Source organism: Triticum urartu, chromosome 3A, assembly GCF_056163025.1.
Source record: "Triticum urartu cultivar PI428250 chromosome 3A, HENAU_Tu73, whole genome shotgun sequence".
NCBI lineage: Eukaryota > Viridiplantae > Streptophyta > Magnoliopsida > Poales > Poaceae > Triticum > Triticum urartu.
Genome location: NC_141875.1, coordinates 594,059,154 through 594,085,981, shown reverse-complemented (window position 1 = coordinate 594,085,981; position 26,828 = coordinate 594,059,154).

The following is a 26,828-nucleotide window of genomic DNA, read 5'->3' as shown; positions in this document are numbered from 1 at the left end:
TCTTAGTAATAGTTTCCCTTATACCTATTGTTGCTTACAGGGATATCAAAATTAAAGCTCGGTTTTATTCTGACTTCGATTTTAGTTGAACTGCACAAAAGGAGCCAATGTGTAAGGCAAACTGCTCCATTACTGGGTCTAGTTGGTCGTTCCACTTTCTAGAAAGAAGCAGTCACTGTTTGCGCTACATTACAGAAGGAATGACCGAGAAGCTTTACATAGTATTATTAGACACCGGTGACATGACTAGTCTGCAGAGACCATTGGCAATTTAACAATACGTGGAGTGCCCTGGGCAAAAAGTGCCCAAAGAAGTATAAAAGCTACGACAGGACTCCATGATCATAGACATTACATATTTTGAATGGGAAAAGCTTGTCAAAGTTTAATCATTGATGTTAGCAAGAAGACATTAGTTTAATATATTAGAATTGGAAAACCTTGTCAAAATTTGCTCATTGATGTTAGCGAGAAGATATGCATTTGATATTTTTGAGTGGGACGCCCTTGCTGTGAGCAGCGTCGAGTGTTTTTTCCTATTCCTGTGTTCAGTTTAGAAGTAAATAGTTACTCTGCTGAGATATTCCTGTGCTAAGAGTTTGTTCTGAATATTGTCTATGTAATGCCAGGCCTTGTGTTTGATTGCAAAGTTGAGCTTGGAATGTTGTGGCATGCGGCATCACGAGCTGTTCACCGTGCCTCCTGAGAATAATGCTTCGTATTGTTTTGCATGTCGATCTAATGCCAGTGATTTGCTTGTTAAGAAGATCATCCTCTTCTGTTGTTTCCGTGCTTAAGAAGTTCATCGTCTGATGGTTCATTCATAGCCTATACGACAAGTCGGGTAGGTTAGACGTGAAACCATATGATCTTTCGACCAACTCATGATATTAGGCCATGATTGGATCGTCGTTTTCCAACCAAAACCGTTTCTAAAACTGACACTTGTAAATTAAAGCAGATGGTCTCGGGCGAAGGCGCTTGGTTGGTCGATTTCGACTAGTAAAATATCAGAAGTACTTGACACACGATAAGAATGTTGAACGACACTCGGACGATTGCTAATCTAGCCGTTAGGTGTTGTTTCAGCCTTGCCCATGGATGGCATGATACGCACGTCATGCATGTATCGTCTGGTAATGTTGTCCATATAGCAGTGCTCGTAAAATATACACTGGTCTCTCAAATTACACGTGTAACCCGCCGGTTTTACTTACAGACCTCGGGCCCTCGGTTTCATTACGCCTGTATTTTACGCGTTGTTTTCGATGACGAGTAAATTACACTTGTATGTTCATACAGGTTTGAAATAAACCAGAGCTCCCAAGCGCGGCCTTACCGTTTCATGCCGTCTCAGTTTCTCGAAGGTTCTCATAGGTGTCCGATGATCCTGGCTTCCTGAATGAGTAGCGGGCGCTGTATCAGACCATCCGTAGGGCCCGCGAGGCCCTCTCCGTTGTCCTTCGAGTTGTTGCACTCCCTGTGGCGCCGAGCATTGTTAACATCGTCAACGAACATGAGGATTCAGGAGATGACTTTATTTTGACTGGATGACACTAGGGACCCACTAGGGCCATAGTCGTACGTACGCAAGTGCCTCCTTATTATGTACCACTATATATTTTTTTTGCTTTCTCCTAGTTTCCTGACATCACTGTCCCACACCATTGTCAACCTATGTAGTCAATATAAATGAGAGAATTGCACAAGGTGTGGCCGACAGCTGGGACCAAGCAGCTCGAGCAGTATTTGTGTTTTTGAGGCGTGAGCACTGCAGAGTTTTTCTTGGCGATAATTTCGTTGTTGTTTAGAGGAGAGCAGAGTATTAACTGGGCGGGCTGTGGCCCGTCTAGCCCAAGATGAAAATGGATAGCCCAGCTATACGTCTTTTTGACGAATACCCAGGCAAGGTCAACATGTTATTCTCCGCCCCGCTGGGCTGTAAATCTTTACTAGGAGGGATGCATTAGGCTTAACAGGAAAATGGGCTTTAAAAACTAATAAATGGGATGTAATTATAAAAACTGGGCAGTAACTATTAAAAAAATGCACCAAACACGAAATTAGTTTATAAAATATTATTATGGATTTTGAAAATCTTAAATTTTCATTGTTGCGCGCGCAATGTTTCATTGGATTTTTACGTAATACAAATTTATATTTAATCTGACTAGAAATTTCGGGATAAAAATATTTCGGAGCCGATCAAAATGTGGGAAATTTTATTGAATTCTGTCTTCAACGGTTGGTTGAAATTATAAATCATTGTCCTAGCTAGAAAATGGGCTATACTTTTGACAAACTGTAAATGGGTTGTTGTAAATTCCATTAGAATTCCAAAATGGGTTGTACATTCTTACAAAACGCAAATGAGCTATAAGTTCTCTGCTACACACTTGTGGACCTACTAAGTGATGCGTCCCCTAAAAAAATAAGTTAACGCGTATGCAAGGCTTTGCCAACTTATTATAGTCAACACATGGTTCTAGCAGAAGTGGCCGTTGGATGTCTATCCAACGGATGTCGTGATTCTTCTTCAATCTCGGATATTCTTAGCTTCGGCCGCCCAAAAAATGATTCCTCTCCCTGACATCTGGGGCACACCGTTTCGGAGGCTGACCTGAGGGCCTACTAAGTTGGAGCGTACCAAGGGCTTTGTCAACTTAGTCAATAATAAACGTTTCTAGCTTCAGTGACCGTACGATGTCCATCCAACGGCCGTAGTGCTTCTTCAACCTCTGGTCTTCTTGGTCCAGCCGCCCAAAGCAGCGCCAGTCGTGCCCCCTGCTCCTGCCTCCCGTGGCCGGCTGTGCTGCCGCGGAGGCCACACCGCCACCATACTACTCCCAGCGCTAGCCAGGCCATCCCTCCACTCACCCACACTCCCTGTTATTCTGCGGCGACGGCAGCCTCACATCGCAACCGAACCAGTGAACCCTCGTACTCCTCTCCGTGCGGGCTTCCACTGCTGCATCTTCCCCGGCTCCGCGTCGTCCCCTTCCTAGGCCTCGCCGTCATCCAGACCACCGCCCTGGTGCTCTCGGCGTGGCGTGGTCAACGACCGACTTCCATCGGAAGAGTACTGTACGTGGAGAGGCTGACAGCTGGGTCCAGGCGGCCGCAAGGAAGTGCCTCCTTATTACGCGCAAAATAATTATTCCTCCACCTTACAGCAGGGACCCACCGTACGGGCCACCTTATTCCGCGAAAAAAACGTTCCTCCCCTGACTGCTCGGACCCACCGGACGGGCCAGCGTATTTCGCGAAAAAACGTTCCCCCCACTGTCAGCTCGGACCCACCGGAAGTGCCTCCTTATTACGCAGAAAAAATGAATACTCCCCTGCTAGCTGAGACCCACCATGGTGGGAGGCTGACTTGTGGGCCTACTAAGTTGACTGGGACGGGGGCCTTTGTCAAATTTAGTCAATATGAACGATTCTAGCTCCAGTGACCGTACGATGTCCATCCAACGGTCGTGGTGCTTCTTCAACCTCTGGTCTTCTTGCTCCAGCCGCCCAAAGCAGTGCCGGTCGTGCCACATGCTCCTGCCTCCCGTGGCCGACTGTGCTGCCGCGGAGGCCTCACCGCCCCTACTATTCCCACCGCTGGCCAGGCCCTGCGGCAACGGCAGCCTCACATCACAGCCGAACCAGTGAACCCTCGTACTCCTCTCCACGTGGGATTCCACTGCCGCGTCTTCCCCGGCTCCCTGTCGTCCCCTTCCTAGGCCTCGCCGTCGTCCACCGCCCTGGTGCCCTCGGCGCGGCGTGGTCAATGTGGTCAAGGAACGACTTCCATCGGACGTGGACTGTATGTGGAGAGGTTGACAGCTGGGTCCATGGCCGCAGCAAGGAAGTGCCTCCTTATTACGTGCAAAATAATTATTCCTCCACCAGACAGCGGGGACCCACCAGATGAGCCACCGTATTTCGTGAAAAAAACGTTTCCCCCCTGACTACTGGGACCCACCAGCTACACCTTCGCATGCAAGGAAGTGCGTCCGGGCAAAGAAAAACAACACAACAATTCGCCCCCTGACTGCTGGGACCCACCAGGTACATCTTCGCACGCAAGGAAGTGCCTAACAGTCGGGACCCACCTGGTCGAAGCGTACATAGCGTTGTCATTCTGGTCGCGAACGTGTACGTACATATATATTGGTCGATGTAGAGGCGCGCACGTGTCGTAGTAGAGACGCGCACGTAGCATGTACACATATGTACAGCGGCCAGAGTGCAAGAGAGAAAATATGGCCACGTATGTGTACATTCGGGCGGGGTCTCGAACGCCTACTCGCGCATACGTACGACCAGGGCTCGTGTACATGGCTGGGTCGGAACGGAGAAACAGCGTCGTCGTCGTGTTCATGGGGAGGCAACGGAATGCGTCGTGTTCATGGGGAGGCAACGAAATGCGTCGTGTTCATCGGGAGGGCTTGGACGGAACAGGCGATGGAAACGAGGCCTGGCGAACCGCAGAACGGAGGAAACGGCCTTGTGTTTGACCGGCCATGTTCGAAACGGGATCCTGTTCATCGGGAGGGGTCTGGCATACCGCAAAACGGAGGAAACAGATCTCCTACAGTCGAAACGGGGGTCCTGTTGATCGGGAGGGGTGTGGCGTACCGCAAAACGAACAAAACGGACTTGTGTTGGAGCGCTACGGTCGAAACAGGGGTCCTGTTCATCGGGAGGGGTGTGGCGTACCGCAAAACGGGACTCCACGAGATACTGTTCATCTCCACCGTTGACCCCCTCCAGTGTCCACGAGCTACTGTTCATACACCGTCGACCTCCTCCAGCCTCCACCTACGACTGTTCATCCACGGGCTCCTGTTCATCCAGCCTCCACCGCGTGCTACTCCACCGGCTACTGTTCAACCACCCCTCTCCATGGTCTCCTGTTCAACCACCCCTCCATGGGCTACTGTTCATCCTGCCCTCCACAGGGAGGTCCTGTTCATCCAGCCCTCCACGGGGTCCTGTTCATCCAGCCCCAACCGGCTCGATCGATCGGGGTCCTATTCATCCAGAGGCAACACCACGGGGTCATGTTCATCCACCCCCCCCCCCCCCCCCCCCGCAACGCTCACTGTTCATCCAGAGGCAGCATCAATGGGCTTCAGTTAGCAGCAGTAGCGAAGGAATTGCTCGATCGGGTTTAGTTAATAGCCATCGATCGATCGCTCGGGTTCAGAAACGCGTAGCTAGCCTGCAGTGCAATCGCTCGGGTTCAGTTAGAGCCCAACGCCTCGCTCGGATTCAGTTAGAGCCAATGCCTCGCACACACGTGCGTACGTGTATGAGAGACACGCGCATCTCTCAGCCCCCGACCTCCCACCGTAACCGGGAACTCCCCGAAATTTTCCTCCCCCTCGCTTCTACCACGGTTATTTCCGTCATGGACGGCCCAAAGAATGTCATGCAGCTGCGTCTCCAGCCCTCCCAGGACGAAAAGCCCATTTTTTGTCATGATTTTTTGTCATAGAAGTAGGAGCCCACCACATCTATGATGATACCGGGTTTTGTCACAATTATCGCCATAGAAGTGTCATATGGATGACAGAAAAAAATTCATTCAGTCGAAAATGTCACAGATGTGTCTTTTTTTTGTAGTGATGGCCGGGGCAGGCACGTACAACTCCCAGCTCATTTCTAGCTGTGGAGCTTGACCCTCACCGGGCAATGTGACCCACCCCGGGAAGTGGTGCCGGACTAGAGTACCAAGGGCCTGGTTGGGCCCGCGGACACCATCGGGGTGTATCCAACCCCTGCAGTATGACAAGGCCAACACATTAGATATTAATTTGAGGAAACATGAAGGACAAAGGTTAAAACATAGTAAATGCACTTACTTCTCCCTGTTAGGCTGAATCAACCACCTCTGATCGCGGGTCACTGGCATGGCCGGGAGCTTCGTACCACCATGCTGGTACACCTTCATGCCCTGCTCAACCAGCTTGCCATCGCTAAAACTATCGTCAGACCAGGTCTCCTCGCCATCGGCAAGACCACTAGTCTCTAGAGTCACCTGGGACGGAGACTCTTGGACCGGAGTCTCGTGGGACGAAGACTCTGGGGCCCGAGTCTCCTGGGACGAAGGCTTGGCGACACGAGGCTCGTCAGCCCGAGGCTCATGGACCGAAGTCCAGGAGGGTCCAAGTCTGACAGCTCCACTTGAGATGGAGCACTCCGGTGGTCTGGAGAATCAGCTTCGGGTGGCGGCGAGGAAGGCACAACAGCCTTCCCGCCTCTCCCGCTGCCACGTCCACCTCTAGATCCCCTCTTCGTCTTCCCCCGACCTCTCCTGGCCAAAGAAGAAGGGCCCACCAATGTCGCCATGCTGTCTACGAGCGCTCTAAGAAGCTTATGGGGTGGAATATAGCCACCCCTCCCAGCACGCGCCGAGGAAGAAGGAGGCTCAAAGCGCTCTCGACCCGCGCCAACCATCTATCAACACTTGCAATGACAATGAGTAAACGAACTTAGTACAACATAAACATAATAAAAAAATTGGTGGGTGAAAACAACACCTAAAAAATCCCTCGCACTAATTAACCTAACTAACCTAGAAACTAACCTAACTGACCTAAAAAAATCTAACTAACCTAGAAAAACCCCTCTTCTTCTTCTTCTTCTTCTTCTTGTTCCTCTTTCTTCTTCTTCTTCTTCTTCTTCTTCTTCTTCTTCTTCCCCCTTTCTACTTATTCTACTTTTATTCTTCTTTTTTCATCTTTTTTCACTTCCTCTAATTATGACTATTTAACTCAAACCTAACACTAATCTAATATAATGAAACCTAAACTAATTAAACCTAAACCTAAACTAAATAACCTAAACTAATTAAACCTAAACTATTTAAACTAAATAACCTAAACTAATTAAACTAAATAACCTAAACTAATTAAACCTAAACTAACTAAACTGAAAAAACTTAAACTAAATAACCTAAACTAACTATACTGAAAAAACTTAAACTAAATTACCTAAACTAAACAGAAAAGAAAAACAAAAAAACAGAAAAGAAAACAGGGGCGGAGGCTCAAAGTGGGGGCGGCGACGGGTAGCGCTCCTCGGGGGGGGGGGGGGGGTCAACCTGCGGCTGTGGCGGGGAGGCGGCATCGGGGAGGCTCGGGAGGGGGTGGGGAGGCAGGGAGGGGGCGGCGACGGCGTGGGGAGGGTGCTGCGGCGACGGCATGGGGAGGGTGCGACGGCAACGACGCGGGGTGGCATGGGGGGGGAGAAAAAGGAGAGAGACAAAGAGAGAGGGTGGCGGCGGGGCGCAGCCGTTAAGTCAATTTTCAAGATTTGCCATCCGGAAGCTCTTTGCCGTCAGCTAGCGGATGACATACAAAACATTGCCATCTGCTAGCGGACGGCAAAGAGGTGCGCCGTTAGGGGTTGACAGCCAGTGGGCCACCCTCCCCCTTTGTCGTCCGCTTGCAGAAGGCAAAGCTTCTATGCCGTCTGCTAGCGGACAACAAAGAGCTAGCTGACGGCAAACAAGCTCTTTGTCGTCCGCTTGTTCTTTGCCGTCAACCTTCTGTATGCATATGGCAAACACCTTCTTTGTCGTCAGCCAGCGGACGGCAAAGAACAGGCTAACGGCAACGATCCCGATTCCAGTAGTGAATCTGGCAAGGCCTATCTAGTATTTTGTCCAAGTTGGATGGGCTGTCTCTATTTCCTTTGAATGGCTTCTTCCACTGACCGGGTTTGGACCGTCTCTATTTCCTATCTAGTATCCTTAGTTTCTTCGTTGTTGTTCCGACGCTTATTTTTGTTATGTCGTGGCCTTCCATTGCCATCCCTGGCTTCAGAGGTGTCAGGGTCACTGGTGCTGTTGCTTCTACGGGCCAACCAACTATCTTCACCCGCGTAGAAGCAGTTCATAAGTGCAGTAAGAAATGCCATAGTTTTTGGCTTCTCCTGACCGAAGTGTCGGGCGAGCCATTCGTCACGGATGCTATGTTTAAAGGCCGCTAGGGCTTCAGCATCCGGACAGTCAACAATTTGGTTCTTTCTAATTAAGAACAGAGTCCAGAGTTTGTGGGCTGACTCTCCGGGTTGCTGGACTATGTGACTAAGGTTGTCAGCATCCGGTGGCCGGACATAAGTGCCTTGGAAGTTGTCTCGAAAAGCATCCTCCAAGTCCTTCCAGCTTCCTATGGAGTTCTCTGGGAGGCTATTCAACCAGTGCCATGCTGGTCCTTTTAGCTTTAGGGGAAGGTATTTGATGGCATGGAGATCATCACCGCGAGCCATGTGAATGTGGAGAAAAAATCTTCAATCCATACGGCGAGATCTGTCGTTCCACTGTATGCCTCGATGTTTACGGGTTTAAACCCTTCTGGAAACTGGTGCTGCATTACCTCATCGGTGAAGCACAAGGGGTGTGCGGCACCTCTAGATCGGGCAACATCGCGACGGAGTTCGAATGACATTCGTGTTCGGTTCTCATCCCGAACTTGGTTATGCTTGTCGCGCCAGGCTTGATGGCCGTCATCTCGTGTTGGAGCACGTCCCCTGGATCTGTATATTGATCTGGTCTGGCCGGCTCTATTGTCCAGGTCCTGACATAAGTCGTACATGTAGCCCAATGCCACTGCCTCTTTGCCTCTATGGCGAGGTGGCGCGGGCTGGTTTTCGGCATAATTGGCCGCTTTGTCCCGTCCACATGGTGGTCGGTCCGGTTCATCAGCATGATTATATCTTGACGGTGTTGGCTCAAGGGCCTCGTCATCGAATTGTGGTAGTAGCCTGCGACTTGGGTAGCTTTTTGCTGGGCGCTCGAGGCCGTATTCGTCAGTAGCCAGGACCTGGGTCCATCTATCGTTAAGGGTGTCCTTTTAGGCTTGAAGTTGTTACTGTTTCTTTTTCAGGCTCCTCGCCATGGTGATGAGATGTCGCTTGAAGCATTCTTGTTCGAGGGGTTCATTTGGCATGATGAAATCTTCGTTGTCGAGGCTGACATCCTCTTTGGAGGCAGGTAAGTAATTACTATCTTCCGAATCCTCGTGATTGGCGTGTTCGGGGCTGTATTGGCCTTGTTCCCTTTCATCCTACTCAAATGCAAGCTCAACAGGTTGGTCGACGTCTTCAGCCTTTTCCGGAGTGTCATTGTCCCTAGTGCTGGTATTGCTTTCCTTCACCCGACGCGATCGTGAGCGGCGCCGCTGACATGGGCGCTTTGGTGGTGCCTCGACGGGTTTGTCCTCAATCGGATCTTGAGTGTCGTCGTCATCCTTCTTCTCGGGCGTATCCACCATGTACACGTCATAAGTAGACGTGGCCGTCCAGCACCCAGTGATAGGCGGGTTTTGGCTTGGTTCGGCTCCGACATCGTCGTCCGTACTGTCGATGTCTTTGGAGGCATAATCTAGCATGTCAGTTAGGTCCTTGACAGTGGCTATTAAGTGGGTGGTGGGTGGGCTACAAAATTGCCTGCTCTCGGTCGCTAGTTCAGGCTGGGCGTAGTTCTGAAGTGACACTTCCGTGACGGCGAGAGATCGCATTAAGTCCAGAGCCTCGTTTAGGACCGAAAGCTGGACGGGTGGCTGAGGAACTACGGAGCTAGGCCTGGTAAATACCACTTGCCTGTGCTCAGTGGACGTAGACCTCGAGAGTTCGGAGTTGGCATCTACAGATGAGTCCGGCTTCCTGATGACAGGGAGAGTCCTATTTGACTCCAGGCCTGCTGACAACATGGTCACCTCTGGGTCTCCGGCAGGGAGCTCCGTAACAGGAGAGAGTCCGGCGGGGCTTATCTATTGGAAATATGCCCTAGAGGCAATAATAAAAGCATTATTATTATATTTCCTTGTTCATGATAATTGTCTTTATTCATGCTATAATTGTGTTATCCGGAAATCGTAATACATGTGTGAATAATAGACACCAACATGTCCCTAGTAAGCCTCTAGTTGACTAGCTCGTTGATCAACAGATAGTCATGGTTTCCTGACTATGGACATTGGATGTCATTGATAACGAGATCACATCATTAGGAGAATGATGTGATGGACAAGACCCAATCCTAAACATAGCACAAGATCGTATAGTTCGTTTGCTAGAGTTTTCCAATGTCAAGTATCTTTTCCTTAGACCATGAGATCGTGTAACTCCCGGAGGCCGTAGGAGTGCTTTGGGTGTACCAAACGTCACAACGTAACTGGGTGACTATAAAGGTATACTACGGGTATCTCCGAAAGTGTCTGTTGGGTTGACACGGATCAAGACTGGGATTTGTCACTCCGTATGACGGAGAGGTATCACTGGGCCCACTCGGTAATGCATCATCATAATGAGCTCAAAGTGACCAAGTGTCTTGTCACGGGATCATGCATTACGGTACGAGTACAGTGACTTGCCGGTAACGAGATTGAACGAGGTATTGGGATACCGACGATCGAATCTCGGGCAAGTAACATACCGATTGACAAAGGGAATTGTATACGGGATTGATTGAATCCTCGACATTGTGATCATCCGATGAGATCATCGAGGAGCATGTGGGAGCCAACATGGGTATCCAGATCCCACTCTTGGTTATTGACCGGAGAGCGATCTCGGTCATGTCTACATGTCTCCCGAACCCGTAGGGTCTACACACTTAAGGTTCGGTGACGCTAGGGTTGTAGGGATATGTATATGCAGTAACCTGAATGTTGTTAGGAGTCCCGGATGAGATCCCGGACGTCACGAGGAGTTCCGGAATGGTCCGGTGGTAAAAAATTATATATAGGAAGTGCTATTTCGGGCATCGGGACAAGTTTCAGGGTCACCGGTATTGTACCGGGACCACCGGAAGGGTCCCGGGGGTCCACCGGGTGGGGCCACCTGCCCCGGGGGCCACATGGGCTGTAGAGGTGTGCGCCTCGGCCTACATGGGACAAGGGCACCAGCCCCAAGAGGCCCATGCGCCTAGGGTTCAAGAAGGGAAGAGTCCCAAAGGGGGAAGGCACCTCCCAGGTGCCTTGGGGAGGACGGATTCCTCCCTTGGCCGCCGCCCCCCTAGGAGATTGGATCTCCTAGGGCCGGCGCCCCCTGGCCCTCCTATATATAGTGGGGAGATGGAGGACTTCTCACCCCACGCCTTTGGTGCCTCCCTCTCCCTCTCCAACACATCCTCCTCCTCCATAGTGCTTGGCGAAGCCCTGCCGGAGTACTGCAGCTCCATCACCACCACGCCGTTGTGCTGCTGCTGGAGCCATCTTCCTCAACCTCTCCTTCCTCCTTGCTGGATCAAGAAGAAGGAGACGTCACGCTGACCGTACGTGTGTTGAACGCGGAGGTGCCATCCGTTCGGCGCTAGGATCTTCGGTGATTTGGATCACGTCGAGTACGCCTTCCTCATCCCCATTCTTTGAACGCTTCCGCGCGTGATCTACAAAGGTATGTAGATGCAATCCGATCACTCGTTGCTAGATGAACTCATAGATGGATCTTGGTGAAACCGTAGGAAAATTTTTGTTTTCTGCAACGTCTCCAACATTATCCTCCCGTCTTCAGACAGAGTGGTCTGCTCTAGATCTAAGGCCAGGGCAGGCACAAGAGTTGATCCTTGAACGGTGTCTGATGGTGGATCCGACGAGCTTCCTTCTTGTAGATGAGGAGCGGCGGCCGAGGCCGAGAACCCTTCGAAGATCAAATCTCCTGGATATCAGCGATGTAATTCAAGCTTCCAAACTTGATCTAGTGACCGGGGGCGTACCTGTTAATCTGCTCAAGGTGACCAGCTGAATTGGCATGCAGAGCAAAGCCGCCAATCACAAAAAGTCGACGAGGGAGAAAAGTCTCCCAGGAAACAGCATCATCATCGATGACAAGCTGAGCCATCGATCCTTTTGTTGACGACTGAGTGGAACTCTCAATGAAAGCACCAATGTCGGTGTCAAACCGGCCGATCTCGGGTAGGGGGTCCTGAACTATGCGTATGAGGATCAAGGGTAACAAGGGACAAGTGCGACACAATGTTTACCCAGGTTCGGTCCCTCTTAATGGAGGTAAAACCCTACGTCCTACTTGATTGTATTTGATGATTATATGGGTTACAAGAGTCGATCTACCTCGAGATCGTAATGGTTAAACCCTAGCTGTCTACCCTATGGGAATTCTGATGGCCTCTACGGACTAAACCCTCCTGTTTATATACACACTAGAGGGGCCTAGGGTTGTACAGAGTCGGTTTGTGGGGGAAGGAAATAACATATCCGGACAACAATCTTGCCGTCCACGCATAGGGGAGTCCTACCCGGATACGGGGGAAAGTCTTCTGCTCGTATCTTCACGGCCCACTAGTCCGGCCCATATCAAATAACCCGGACACACGAGGACCCCCTAATCCAGGACTCCCTCACTTGTTGCGGTAGATCCATTTGGTACCGATGATATTGTGCTTGCAAGGGTCTAGACGCTTAACAAGTTCCCAGACATTGTTGAGCTCAAATTGATGTAATTCCTCTTGCATTGCTTGAATCCACTCAGGCTCCAGAAATGCCTCATCAACTTGGGTGGGCTCTGTGATAGAGACAAAAGCAAAGTGCCCACAAAAGTTAGACAAATGTGCAGCCCCTAAGCATGTGAGAGGACCTGGTGCATTGATGTCTTTGATGATTTTCTCGATCTGCACTTCATTTGCAACGCGAGGATGAGCAGGTTGACAATGTTGATTGGGCTTAGCATTTTCTTCAGAGCCATTTTCCCCAAGAGCACCTGCATGATTTTCATCACGTTCTGGAATGACTTCTTCAGTAGATTCTTCAGTGGGTATGACATCCTCAGTATCCTTGAACTTGATAGATTCCTCTGGTGACACTTCATCTAGCACATGAGGTAGGTGCTCTCTTTGCGAGACGTTAGTTCATTGAACCGCACATCTACAGTTTGAACAACCTTGTGGTGAAAGGTGTTGAAGACTCTGTAGTTGTGCGAGTCCTTTCCGTAACCAAGCATAAAACCTTCATGTGCTTTCGGTGCAAACTTAGAATTGTGATAAGGATCTCTAATCTAACATTTAGCACCGAAGACTTTGAAATAGCTCACATTGGGTTTCTTGTCAGTGAGGAGTTCATATGAGGTCTTTTTGAAGAATTTGTGAAGATACACCCTGTTGATGATGTGGCACACATTATCAATTACCTCAGGCCAGAAGCGAGGAGGTGTCTTGTATTCATCAAGCATAGTGTGAGCCATCTCAACAAGAGTCCTGTTCTTGCGCTCCATGACGCCATTCTGTTGAGGAGTATAGGGGGCAGATAACTAGTGAGTAATACCAAGTTCATCAAGGTAGTCATCAAGACCAGTATTCTTGAACTCGGTCCCATTGTCACTCCTAATGTGCATGATCTTCACACCGAAGTTTGTCGAAGCCCTCGAGGAAAATCGTTTGAATACTTCCTGCACTTCAATTTTGTGAGTGATCATGTGCACCCATGTGTAACAAGAATAGTCATCAACAATAACAAAGCCATATAAAGATGCAACATTTGTGAATGTGGCATAATGAGTAGGGCCGAAGAGATCCATGTGAAGCAATTCAAATGGACGAGTGGAAGTCTTGATAGTCTTCGAGGGATGCTTGGATTTGGTCGTCTTTCCAGCTTCACAAGCTCCACACAGATGGTCCTTGAGGAATTTTACACCCTCGATGCCAATGATGTGCTTCTTCTTCAAGAGTGTGTGTAAGTTCCTCATGCCTGCATGACCTAGTCGTCGATTCCATAACCAGCCTTCTGAAGCTTTTGCAAGTAGACATGTGGCAGGCTATGGTCCTGTAGAGAAATCAACAATATACAACTCTCCTAGCCTTCGAAGACTTTGGAATTGTCAGATTCCATGATCACAACGCAATGATATTTGCCAAAGACAACAACCATACACTACAAAAAAAGACACATCCGTGATATTTTGGGCCGAATGAATTTTTTTCCTGTCATACTTATGACACTTCTATGACGATAATTGTGACAAAACCTGGTATTATCATAGATGTGGTGGGGTCCTACTTCTATGAAAAAAATCATGACAGAAAATGGGCTTTTCGTCCTGGGCGGGCTGGGGACGCAGCTGCATGACATTCTTTGGGCCGTCCATGATGGAAAAAACCGTGGTAGAAGCGAGGGCGAGGAAAATATCGGGGTGTTCCCGGTTACGGTGGGTGGTCGGGGCCGAGCGATGCACGTTTCTCTCATACACGCACGCGTGTGGGTGCGAGGCGTTGGGTTCTAACTGAACCCTAGCGATTGCACTGCAAGCTACATGTTACTGAACCCAAGCGATCGATCGATGGTTGTTAACTAAACCCAATCGAGCGATTCCTTCGCTACTGCTGCTAACTGAAGTCGATCGATGCTGCCTCTGGATGAACAATGAGCGTTGCTGGGGGGTTTGGATGAACAGTTCCCGGTGGGGTGGATGAACAGGACCCCGTGGTGTTGCCTCTGGATGAACAGGACCCCGAATTATCGAGCCGGTTGGGGCTGGATGATCAGGACCCCGTGGAGGGCAGGATGAACAGGACCACCCCGTGGAGGGCTGGATGAACAGTAGACGGTGGAGGGCTGGATGAATAGTAGCCCGTGGAGGGGTGGTTGAACAGGTGCCCGTGGAGAGGGGTGGCTGAACAGTAGCCAGTGGAGTAACGCGCGGTGGAGGCTGGATGAACAGGAGCCCGTGGATGAATAGTCGCAGGTGGAGGCTGGAGGAGGTCGACGGTGGATGAACTGTAGCCCGTGGAGGCTGGAGGGGGTCAATGGTGGAGATGAACAGTATCTCGTGGAGTCCCGTTTTCCGGTACGCCACAACCCTCCCGATGAACAGGACCCCCGTTTCGACCGTAGCGCTCCAACATAAGTCTGTTTCCTCTGTTTTGCGGTACGCCACACCCCTCCCGATCAACAAGACCCCTGTTTTGACCGTAGGAGATCCGTTTCCTCCGTTTTGCGATACGCCAGACCCCTCCCGATGAACAGGATCCCGTTTCGACCGTGGCCAATCGAACACAAGGCCGTTTCATCCGTTCTGCGGTACACCAGGCCTTGTTTCATCGGCTGTTCCGTCCAAGCCCTCCCGATGAACACGGTGACGCATTCCGTTCCGACCCAGTCGGTTGGCTCCCCATGAACACGACGATGATGCAATTTCTCCATTCCGACGTAGCCATGTACACGAGCCCTGGCCGTACGTATGCGCGAGTAGGCGTTCGAGACCCTGCCCGTATGTATGTATGTGGCCGTATTTTCTTTCTTGCACACTGGCCGCTGTACATACGTGTACATGCTACGTGTGCGCCTCTACTACGACACGTGCGTGCCTCTACATCGACCAGAATGACAACGCTACGTACGCTTCGAACAGGTGGGTCTCGACTGGCAGGCACTTCCTTGCGTGCGAAGATGTAGCTCGTGGGTCCCAGCAGTCAGGGGGGCGAATCGTTTTTTTTGCCCGGACGCACTTCCTTGCGTGCGAAGATGTAGCTGGTAGGTCCCAGCAGTCAGGGGAATTTTTTTGTGAAATATAGTTGCCCGTCCAGTGAGTCCTTGCTGTCAGGTGGAGGAATAATTATTTTGCGTGTAATAAGGAGGCACTTCCTTGCGGCCGCCGTGGACCCAGCTGTTAGCCGCTCCACGTATAGTAATCTTCCGACGGAAGTTGTTCCTTGACCACGTTGACCACACCGCACCGAGAGCACCAGGGCGGTGGACGACGGCGAGGCCTATGAAGGGGATGACGTGGAGCTGAGGAAGACGTGGCAGTGGAAGCCCGCGCGGAGAGAAGTACGAGGGTTCACTGGTTTGGCTGCGGTGTGAGGCTGCCGTCGCCGCAGGGCCTGGCCAGCGGTGGGAATAGTAGGGGGTGGTGAGGCCTCTGTGGCAGCATAGCCGGCCACGGGAGGCAGGAGCATGCAGCACGACCGGCGGTGCTTTGGGCGGCTGGAGCAAAAAGACCAGAGGTTGAAGAAGCACTACGACCGTTGGATGGACATCGTACGGTCACTGGAGGTAGAATCGTTCATATTGACTAAGTTGACAAAGCACTCCGTCCCCGTCAACTTAGTAGGCCCACAAGTCATCCTCCCACCAAGGTGGGTCCCAACTAGCAGGGGGAGTATTCATTTTTTTGTGCGTAATAAGGAGGCACCTCCGGTGGGTCCGAGCTGACAACGGGGGGAACGTTTTTTTCGCGAAATACGTTGGCCCCTCCGGTGGGTCCCAGCAGTCAGGGGGGAAACATTTTTCGCCAAATACGGTGGCCCGTCCAGTGGGTCCCTGCTGTCAGGTGGAGGAATCATTATTTTCCGCGTAGTAAGGAGGCACTTCCTTGCGGGTGCCGTGGACCCAGCTATCAGCCTCTCCATGTACAGTACTCTTCGGATGGAAGTCGTTCCTTGACCATGTTGACCACACCGCGCCGAGAGAACCAGGGCGGTGGACAACGATGAGGCCTAGGAAGGGGACGACACAGAGCCGAGGAAGACACGGTAGTGGATGCCCACACGGAGAGGAGTATGAGGGTTCACTGGTTGGGCTGTGGTGTGAGGCTGCCGTCGCCGCAGAATAACAGCGGGTGTGGGTGAGTGGGGGGATGCCCTGGCCAGCGGTGGGAGTAGTAGGGGGCAGTGAGGCCTGCACGGCAGCACATCCGGCCACGGGAGGCAGGAGCAGGCGGCACGACCGGTGTGCTTTGGGCAGCTGGAGCAAGAAGACCAGAGGTTGCAGAAGCACGACGGCCATTGGATGGACATTTTATGGTCACTGCAGCTAGAATCGTTTATATTGACTAAGTTGACAAAGCCCTTGGTACGCGTCAACTTAGTAGACCCATAGGCCAGCTTCCGAAACGGTGCGCCCCAGATGTCCTGGGGAGGAATCATTTTTTGGGTGGGTGAAGCTACAATATCTGAGATTGAAGAAGAAGCACGGCATCCGTTGGATGGACATCCAATGGCCACTGCTGCTAGAACCGTGTGTTGACTATAAGTTGACAAAGCCTTGCATACACGTCAACTCTCTTTTTTTTAGGGGATGCATCAACTTAGTAAGGCCACAAGTGTGTGGCAGAGAACTTATAGCCCATTTGAGATTTGTAAGAATGTACAACCAATTTCTGAATTCTAATGGAATTTACTACAACCCATTTAGAGTTTGTTAAAAGTACAGCCCATTTCAACCAACCGTTCAAAACAGAATTCAATAAAATTTCCCACATTTTGATGGGATCCAAAATATTTTTATCCCGAAATTTCTAGTCAGATTAAATACAATTTCAATATAAATTTATATTACGTAAAAATCCAATGAAACATTGTGCTTGCAACAATTAATGAAATTAAAATTTTCAATATCCAAAAATAATATTTTATAAAGTAATTACGTGTTTGGAGCATTTTTTATAGTTGCTGCCCAGTTTTTATAATTACATCCCATTTATTTTTTGATAAAGACCATTTTCTTGGTAAGCCTAATGCATCCCTCCTAGGAAAGATTTGCAGCCCAGCGGGCGGAGAATAACAACTTGACCTTGCGTGGGTATTCCTAAAAAAAGTATAGCTGGGCTAGCCATTTTCAGCTTGGCAAAAATTACAATCTAGGCTGGATATCTGGCCTGGGCTAAACGGGCCACAGCCCGCCCAGTTAATAGCTGCAGCGATGTTTTCGTTGTTGTTCAAAGGAGAAAAATTAATATCTGGGCTAAACATCGCTCAAGAAAAACTCTGCAGTGCTCACACCTCAAAAACACAAATACTGCTCGAGCTGCTTGTTCCCAGCTGTCGGCCGCCTCTTGTGCAATTCTCTCATTTATTGACTACATAGGTTGACAATGGTGTGGGACCATGATGTCAGGAAACCAAGAGGAAGAAAAAAAATTATAGTTTTATATACTAATAAGGAGGCACTTGCGTATGTGCGGCTATGGCCCTGGTGGGTCCCCACCATCATCCTCTCCAAGTAAAGTCATCTCCTCATCCTCATGTCCGTTGACCATGTTGACAACATGAGACGATGGCGCCACGGTGAGCGCAACAACTAGAAGGACGATGGAGTGGGCCTCGCGGGCCCTACGGATGGTTTGGTACAGCGCCCACTGCTCATTTGGGAAGCTAGGATCATAGGGCCACATGTTCGCGGCGGCATTGTCGTTCGCTTGTTCACCGGTGCTCGTTGAGGACACGGAGGTTGCAGCACATGTCCTCCTGCGCTGGTAGCTCTTCCGCCATTAGGGCGTCGAAGTGCGACCGCACCTGCTCTATGGTGAACACGGCATGAACCGGCTTGGACAGTGGCGCCGGCTCCTGGTCGGGAGCTACTTCCATCGTCTAATTGTCGTCGCTCAGCTTGGCGAGGTAGCTGGCGATCCAGCATGTCCAGCTGCTAGACCGACCCGCTGCCAAGCACGACTCTGACTGCCCTGGCCCACCCAGACCGCCTCCCTCGTCCGCGCCCGCTTTCCGTCGGAAACGGTCAGCGCCGCCCACCCCGCTTCCCGATGCATGCGATTGCTCCTCCTTCAAACGACACAAGTGCCGTCCATCCGTCCTTCTACCGCCCACATTAATGATATGCGGTTGCCAAGGCGGCTACTCCGGCGCCACACATCCGTCCCTTCGCCGCCCACCATTGCTATATAAACTACTGCGTCGGCCATAGCCACAGTCATCCGCATCCGTTCCTATTCTCCTGTCCACACCACTATTGCCCACCATGGCTTCCTCATGCTATAGCACTCTTTGGGACGGGCGGACGACGGACCACAAGGAGATGGCATCCATTGCTGCCGACTGGCTGACCGACAGGTAGCCGGAGGACGACGACATCCCAATGGAGAACATGGTAGTCGATGATCCGGCGCCAACCCCCTCCTCTGCGCCATCCTCGCCGGTGCATTGCACCATGACCATAGGCGATGCCCGTGCCCAATATATGGACACGGTGAGGCAGAAGCGTGAGGAGCAGTTTCGGGAGGCGCAGGCCGACAGCGCCTACAACCACCATCTCCTCTAGGAGCACCTGTAGGCGGATGAGTAGATCGCCGTGGAGCGAGCGGAGCCGGAGGCGCTGCTCGACTCGTAATGCTCCGCTCGTAAGGGCCGCCTCGAGTGCTGGCGGTACCGCATGCGGGGTGGCGGAGGCTGCGACCGCCTACAAAGAGGGCGATGAATCAGGCGAGGCGCTGTTTGGCGAGACCGACGACGAGGCAGAGGACAATGCTAGCGCCGACGAGTTCCCGCTCCACTGGCCTCGACGAGGCCCTGCTCCGTCGAGGCCCCGCAGCGCCAACAACGAGGCAGAGGACACTGCCGGCTCTACCAAGGCCCCACCCTGCCAGCAAAAAGGGGGAGGATTTCCCCCGCTCCGCCAAGGCGCCGCCCGCCGGAAACGAGATAGAGGACATCGTCGGCTCCACCGAGGCCCCGCCCCGCTGCCAATGAGGCTACGCCACATAGAAAACGAGGAAGAGTAGAACATGGTAGGTCGCTGCCGCTCGGGTCCAAGTAAGGCCACCGCTGCTACCCTCCGGTTGCTGGCACTTAGCTGTACAACAGGGAGCAATTCTATGATTACACGATGATTGAAGAGCGCTCCGTGGTTGAGCAAGCTCATGAGATACAGTCATTTGCTAGAGATCTTGAGCACTTCAGTTGTATGCTACCGAACAAGTTTGTTGCCGGAGGTATCATCACTAAGCTTCCTCTTTCGTGGATCTCATTGGCACTCTTGATGTGGAAGAAAGGTGAGAGAGCAAAGGACACACGTGCTCGAGGAATTGACGGAGGATCTAGTGCCAATCTGGTACATAAGAAGAACTTCCAGCCCCACAAGTTCAAGAACAAGGGCAAGTTTGATGGTAAAGCAAAGTTTGATGGGAAGAACAAGGTTGTGCAACACACGAACTTCAAGAAGAAGAATGACAAGAAGAAATGTGTTCGTCATGTGGGGATCCTGATCATTGGGCTCCTAGTTGCCCTAATCGCTATGACAAGCTAGGTGGGTTGACCACTGACGGCCAGTTAGCTTATTGGCAGCGACATGGAGTCGGAGAGCTATGTTGGAGAAGGACGCTGCTTCTACTTAACTGATGGTGCAGTTGGCTGACTGACACATGGGCCCAACAGGCATCTGGGCCACATGTCAGTTATGCAACTACACCTGCAGTAAAGTCACTAAAGCTTCTGTTCGGCTCAGCCGGACACAGGTGGGTAGGTTCGGTTAATTAATTATACCTCCAGCACACCCCTTTTTAGTTGAACAATGTATGAAATGTAATGAAATATGGCATGTTTATATGAAATCCGACCATGTATTAGTGAATTTATTTTGATTAGTTCGAATTCTTGTATCACTGGCATTGGATGAAGATGCAAAACAATACGTACTAGCATTATTCCCAGGGTGATCACCTCGTTTGCAGCAGTTTCACATGTACTCCCTCCGGTCCTTTCTAGTTTGCATACAAGTTTTTTCTGCAGTCAAAGTATCTCTACTTTCACCAATCTTATAGAAAAAAATATGCACTTTCACAATGTGCGAAGTAAAAAGGAACAGAAGGAGTACAAAGAGTTTGAGCAGCTTTTTAGTGTTCATGTACATTGCAATCAAACACACAGGCCTGGCAATTCATAGAGAACATTCAAAACAATCGATGATTATGCATCTCAGCGATTCACATGTCACAGCCAATATTTACTTCACAACTAAAGAATAAAGAAAAAATGGATCGACGCTGCCAACAGCAAAGGGCATCCCATTCGAAAATATCAAACGCATGTCTTCTTGCTAAAATCAATGAGCAAAATTTGACAAGGTTTTCCCATTCCAAAATATCAAATGCCTACGATTATGGAATGGGCAGGGTTTGCCATCAGTTTGGACATTGACATGGAACCTCGTGCTAAATAAACCAGCTGTTAATTTTGTGCAGTTCCACCAAAATCAACCAAATTCGCGTGTAGCTTGTATGATTTCACCCTTATATGTTGCAACGCCTTGAAATTATCGGCACCTCCTTTCTTGTGGTGGAAATGAATGATTCGATGTATTCATGAACATTTTGTGCAGTTCCCATTGAAATCAAGCTGAGCACCCCTGTTTGCACAAATACAAAAAAGTGATTAGTATAAAGCAAATTGTACTATGAATTGATAGTTTAAACAGGCACCTACATGGTCCATGTAGAGCACACTTTTAGAAAAATGGAACTCACCGGAAAGAATCCTAGAACAACATTGTACTCGCGCATCACAACAAGAAAATGGGGATTTGTCAGTCCTTCTGAGCTGAAGTTAGTTTGGTCTTGTGGGGGGTAATGTAACCATCCTTCAACTGCTCCTTCTGATGAGAAGATAGACAGGGCTTCTTCATCCTGGCATAATCGGAACTAGTCATTTCACGTACTCCATATTCTTCTTTAGAGGAGGATGATCCTATGGTGCAAAGACAAGAGGATAACAAAATGCTAGCATCCCTGTTTGCTCGAAAAAAAGGAAAGGAAATATTTAAAATAGCACAGATGAAGCACTTCTGAAGGACAATATCACTTTTTGATGACAGTATCTAAACAGTAGCACAACACCAATAGAGATGACAAAGCTCAATCATATGGATGAAATCAGTGGGCGAGTACCAACCTTTGTCAGGAGGCTTATTGTGTAGAGCATACACATAAAGCACTTCTCCGGAACCATCTATTGCTATCTAGTGTGGTGGCCATGCTTACTATATACTCCTCGATTAGATTAATGTTTCCAACATCTTCTTGTGCAGTTCCACTAAAATATATGGTATCTTCAAAGAAGATCCCTGTTTTGCACAAGTAGAGATAATTACGTATTACATTAAGAGTGGCATCAAATTAGTGGCAAAACAATTGCTCGTTCCAGCCATAGCAATAAATTAAGATGCAAAACTATATCATTACTTGTGTCATCACAGTTCTAGTGCTTCATTACAGCACCAGGAGTTGATTTTTTCTCCCGCTTGTTCTTCCCCTTCATCACTTGGTTCAATAATAGACAAGCTTCGCCTTCAATGTAAGATTTGGCATGTCAATTAGGTTGCACAAGTATAGCACTAAACAATGACATTAATTTTCTGATGAAAGCGGCAAAATACAGGCCAACGGTTGTGAAATATCCTTATCTTACCTCAATGGGATCTTGCGGTGCACATACAGATTGGAAGTCTTGTCTCCATTTGTGTAGTTCACTAAAATCAAGCAACATTGCCGTACAAGTAGCACAACATATGAAAGCACACTGCATAATCATGCGAAAGAAGGCTAGTACTGACCTCTCATGACGCGGAATTCAAACAACTCACAAGAAGAAGATCTGAACCTAATTTGCCAACATGGATAGGAAGTAAGATCTCCTCTTGTGCAGTTGCACTAAGATCAAGCAATCAAGCAACATTGTCGGTGTGACACTTTGGTTGAACTGCACAAAACACTCTTAAAACAAAAGTGCTTTGTGAAGTGGAACAAAAGGTCACAATGGCAATGAGGTGAAGTAGATAACCCTGTTTACACAGAGGTGCAAAGGAAACAACTAGTGGTCAACAACGGTGGATGACACAGAAGCCAACAAAAAGAAGCATCTACTTTATCTAAATGGGAAAGAAAGTAAGATAGTAGCATTTCTCAAACGCTGGCATTGATTAATATTAACAGAGAGATTATATTAACAATAAAATTCATTAAACATGTAATTTGCTTTTAACTGTGGCATTGCATCAATTTTCCAGCGGCATTATTAGAGGGTGCTTGTTTACAGGGACATTTTGGTGGAGGGACTAAAAAAACTCCGTGTCAGTCCCATCTAAACCAAACAGGAGGGACTTTTAGGGACTAAAAGTGTGCATTTGGGACTAAAGAAAGAAGACCCCGAGGGAGAGTCTTATTGGGACTTTTTCCAACAGTTGCCCTTGCCACGCATCGCACCTTGTCTCTACTAGTTCATTACTAGGTGTAACATGGTGTTTTAGCATGTCATTTAATAACCTCTAGTCCATGTTTAGTCCCTGGAACCAAGCAGGTAGGGACTAGGGAGTTTTTAACCAAACAAGGCCTTAGATTAACAACAACTAAAGAGTTGCACGGGACAGTGGACGCACAAGCACCATGTGCATCTACCGATGTACTGGGGTGATGCACAGTCTGTTGCAACAAAGAACAAACAACCAAGGAGCATATTTGTGTTGGTCCCAGTTTTGTTATCTTTAGACACCTTTCCCTATGTGAGCGCAGCAAATCTAGTCCTGCTCAAATTCTACAGCCTTGTCCCCCCAAAAAAGATCAGTTCATTACAGATGTGCGTACTGCGTTTGTCATTGTTTTCCCTTTTCGACCAAGGTAGGTGTTGGATAGCCAGTCTGTACTAGTACTTTCCCCCAGTTCCTTTCCTCTATGAACCATGTCCTAGATTTATGTTATACAACTTCCCCACTACTTTCCCCCATTTCTGTCCTCTTTGAACCACGTCTTAGATTCATGCGACACAACTTTCCCCTTCCTTTCCTTTTTGAACCATGTCCTAGATTCATGCTATACAACTTTTCCCACTACTTTCCCCAATTCCTTTCCTCTTTGAACCACGTCCTAGATTCATGGTATACAACTTTCCCCACTACTTTCCTGTTTGATCCAACACCTAGATTCGAGTGCAGAAGCGGAAAAAGCCCACATGCAGCTAGAGCAATGCATGTGGAATAAGTAAATTATACCTTAAGGTTCTTGGGGTGTTGTTCGGTGGGCGATCGGAGGCCGTTCGACCCGCACTATGTACGTCGGCGAAGAAGAAGGGGTCAGAGGCCCTCCCGCGTCGCCGCTGCGTGATAGTGAACAACTGCGCCAGTAGTGGATTCCCTCCCTCGCCGACGGCGACATCATTAAGCCTCCTTCCCTTCCTGGCGGTTGAATCCTGCCGACTCTTTGACCAGCAGTGAGGGGAGAGAGAGGCCAACGAAGTCTTGTTTAGATCTGGAGAGGGTGAGAGAGATGTGAAGAGAGCAACTACAAGCAGACCAGCACAGAGGGGAGAGAGAGAGAGGCCAACGAAGTCTTGTTTAGATCTGGAGAGGGTGAGAGAGTGTGAAGAGAGCAACTACAAGCGCTGAGGCTCCAACGTGTATATATATACTGGAGAGAGTGTGAAGAGTGCAAACCCTAGAAAACAAGAACTAAGGCTGCAGCTTATACGTGATGAGGTGATTATACGGTCACTATGAGATCGTATAGCTCCGTATCCATCCATTTTGACTAGTCAAAGAATCCTCCTGGGACGAATTATGCTCAAGTGTAGTTATCGAACCTGAGATCTCAAGTTTGATGAGCGAACAGGATAACCAGCTACACAACCCTCCTATTATGTTGAACGAGAGGAAAATAACCTTTTATACATTCCTGCATTCGTGTGACAAGCATGCCATGTTATTTGTGTGTGTGGAGTCATTGGGATTTAAATCATAATCGTGTCATGTGGCTTTGGTGGTAAGACTATCCACAGTGGTGTAGAAATAATGCAGCCTTAGTCACCTTACCTCTCTCCACGTAGTATGTTGGGTCCCACCAGTCAGAGGGTGAAATAAACAAATTAATAAGAAAAATTAAAAGCGCCAGCGGTGTATCTTACCTCACACATCTCGCTACTGCTCGGGAACACTGTCCAATTGATCCCTCTGTTCGCTCACGTACTATTTTAAGTGAATCCTTATTATAACATGCACACAATTTTGGGCACTTGTATTCGACCTAAGTCAGTGTGCCACTGTATCTCGTACGACTCCGTCCGTCTAGGTGTAATAAGTCACGTTAGAAGATGCAGCGGGACCAAGGTGCAAGCAAATTGGAGGAGAAGGAGAAACTTGACCGGTCATTCCTCCAATCAAAGCTCTGTTTTCTGTCTCTAAACGCAACAATTAATCCAAACAACTAAGAGATGTCGTTTTAGCTACCATGCAAGGCCACATATTAACTCGCATGCAAGCCGACTTTGATTTCTTGACTGATCAACGCGTAGTTGCGCTCCATGCATTGGGTTTCCGGGGAAGATAACAAGGCAGAGTAAGGAGCGTTTGGTTACATTGCTTAGGCTGGTCATAGTGGTGAGTAACTTGGACTAGTACAACATGCATATGTTACTAGTCTATGTTACTACTACGTGAAGTTTGCCGTCGGAAGCGAGCCGATCTGGCTCTCCTGAGCTAGCAAGGTTTTTCTAGCCCACCCAAGCTAGCTGGCCCACAAAAGCTAACATATTTTAACAGTTCCAAATGCCTAACCTTTCCCGGCTATGCTATAAGATTTTCTTGCTAAGGATCCAAACGCTCCCTAAGTAACAACGCTCGCTAGCAACGAGGCCAAGAGGGGATTGAGATGCGAAGTTAATGGACGACGCCTAAACATTTTGGGAATATCTGACTTCCGTAGGATGACTTAACACCTAGACGGAGGGAGTACTACTCCTCAGTCCAGGTTCGATGGAATATTCGTCACCTCTTCTCTTCTTGTGCGTACTCCATTTGTATATCACTTCCTGTGGCTTCGCACTCGCACGATTTTCCTATTCTATGAACCTGTGTGTGGGTGTGCGTGTGTGTGTTTAACAACATGTGTGGGTTAGAGAGAGCGACAAATCGACCTACTCCTATAGAGAGATGGTGTGTAGTGTATGATTTTAGCCGTCAGAGTCGGTGCATCCTCTCGTTTCCGGGCGTCCGGTAGGGACAGGCGGACAGCTGCCACGCCCGCTCCTGACCAGCCTAGCCCACCCAAAGCCCCTCCATCGCCCGCGCGCGCTTTCCGCCCGAAATGGTCAGCGCCGCTCCAAAGAATCAGTGCCGCATTCATGCTCGGGCAGAGCGAACGCGACCTATCACTGGCGCCTACATTGAAGGGAGAAGCGGATTCAAGAGTGATGGTTGCTTCGTCTGTCCAACTTACTGCTGGGTCTATGTGATTTGATGGCTCATTGGTCATTATTACTAAGGTGGTAGGACTGCTGGATGTCCCACGCTTTCGGCGAAAGGAGGTACTACTAGATTACAATTTTCTCCATTCTTACGGCGGAGGAGTGCAAGAGCAGTGAAAACACGCAGGCTCAGTGATTACATGGCGTACCTCACACTACAACTTTATTTATAAATGAGGCGGCACCTACTACTCGTTCTCCTATGAACCTTGCGCTTGGCATCTCCAAACTATTAACCTTGCGATTGGCTCTTCGCCTCTTCGGGAAGTCAAGTAATAATGGTACTGCAGTATATATCGTTCTGGCTATATGAGACCGAATGAATTGCTGCACGTCCACCAGGTGGCGAGGGTCGAGGGGCGAGGCAGAGTGCATACTATTACATACGTTTCAATATGGACTACGTACGGAGCAAAATGAGTGAATCTACACTCTAAAATACGTCTATATACATCAGTGTTTGGAGTATGTACTAGTAGTTCATATTGAAATATACTAAAGGACATATATTCCAAACAATATGATAATCTCTCTAACCAAGGTTGGGACGAGGAGTAAACGGAGGGAGTACTAGTAAAATTTTCTCCTCGTCCTGCGAGCCACCGCACCATGGGCGAGGGAGCGGGTGTAAGGTGTAGTAAGCAAGCTTCACCTCATCCTGTGAGCCACCGCGCCCGTGGGCGGGGGAGACAGCATACAAGCAAGCTTCTCCACATTCTGTGAGTTGACAGGACACATCAAATGTACTCCAGTGTATATGGCCTTGCCTCTAAGGTAGGCTGTCGATGTCAAAACCGGCGGATCTCGGGTAGGGGGTCCCGAACTACGCGTCTAAGGCGGATGGTAACAGGAGGCAGGGGACACG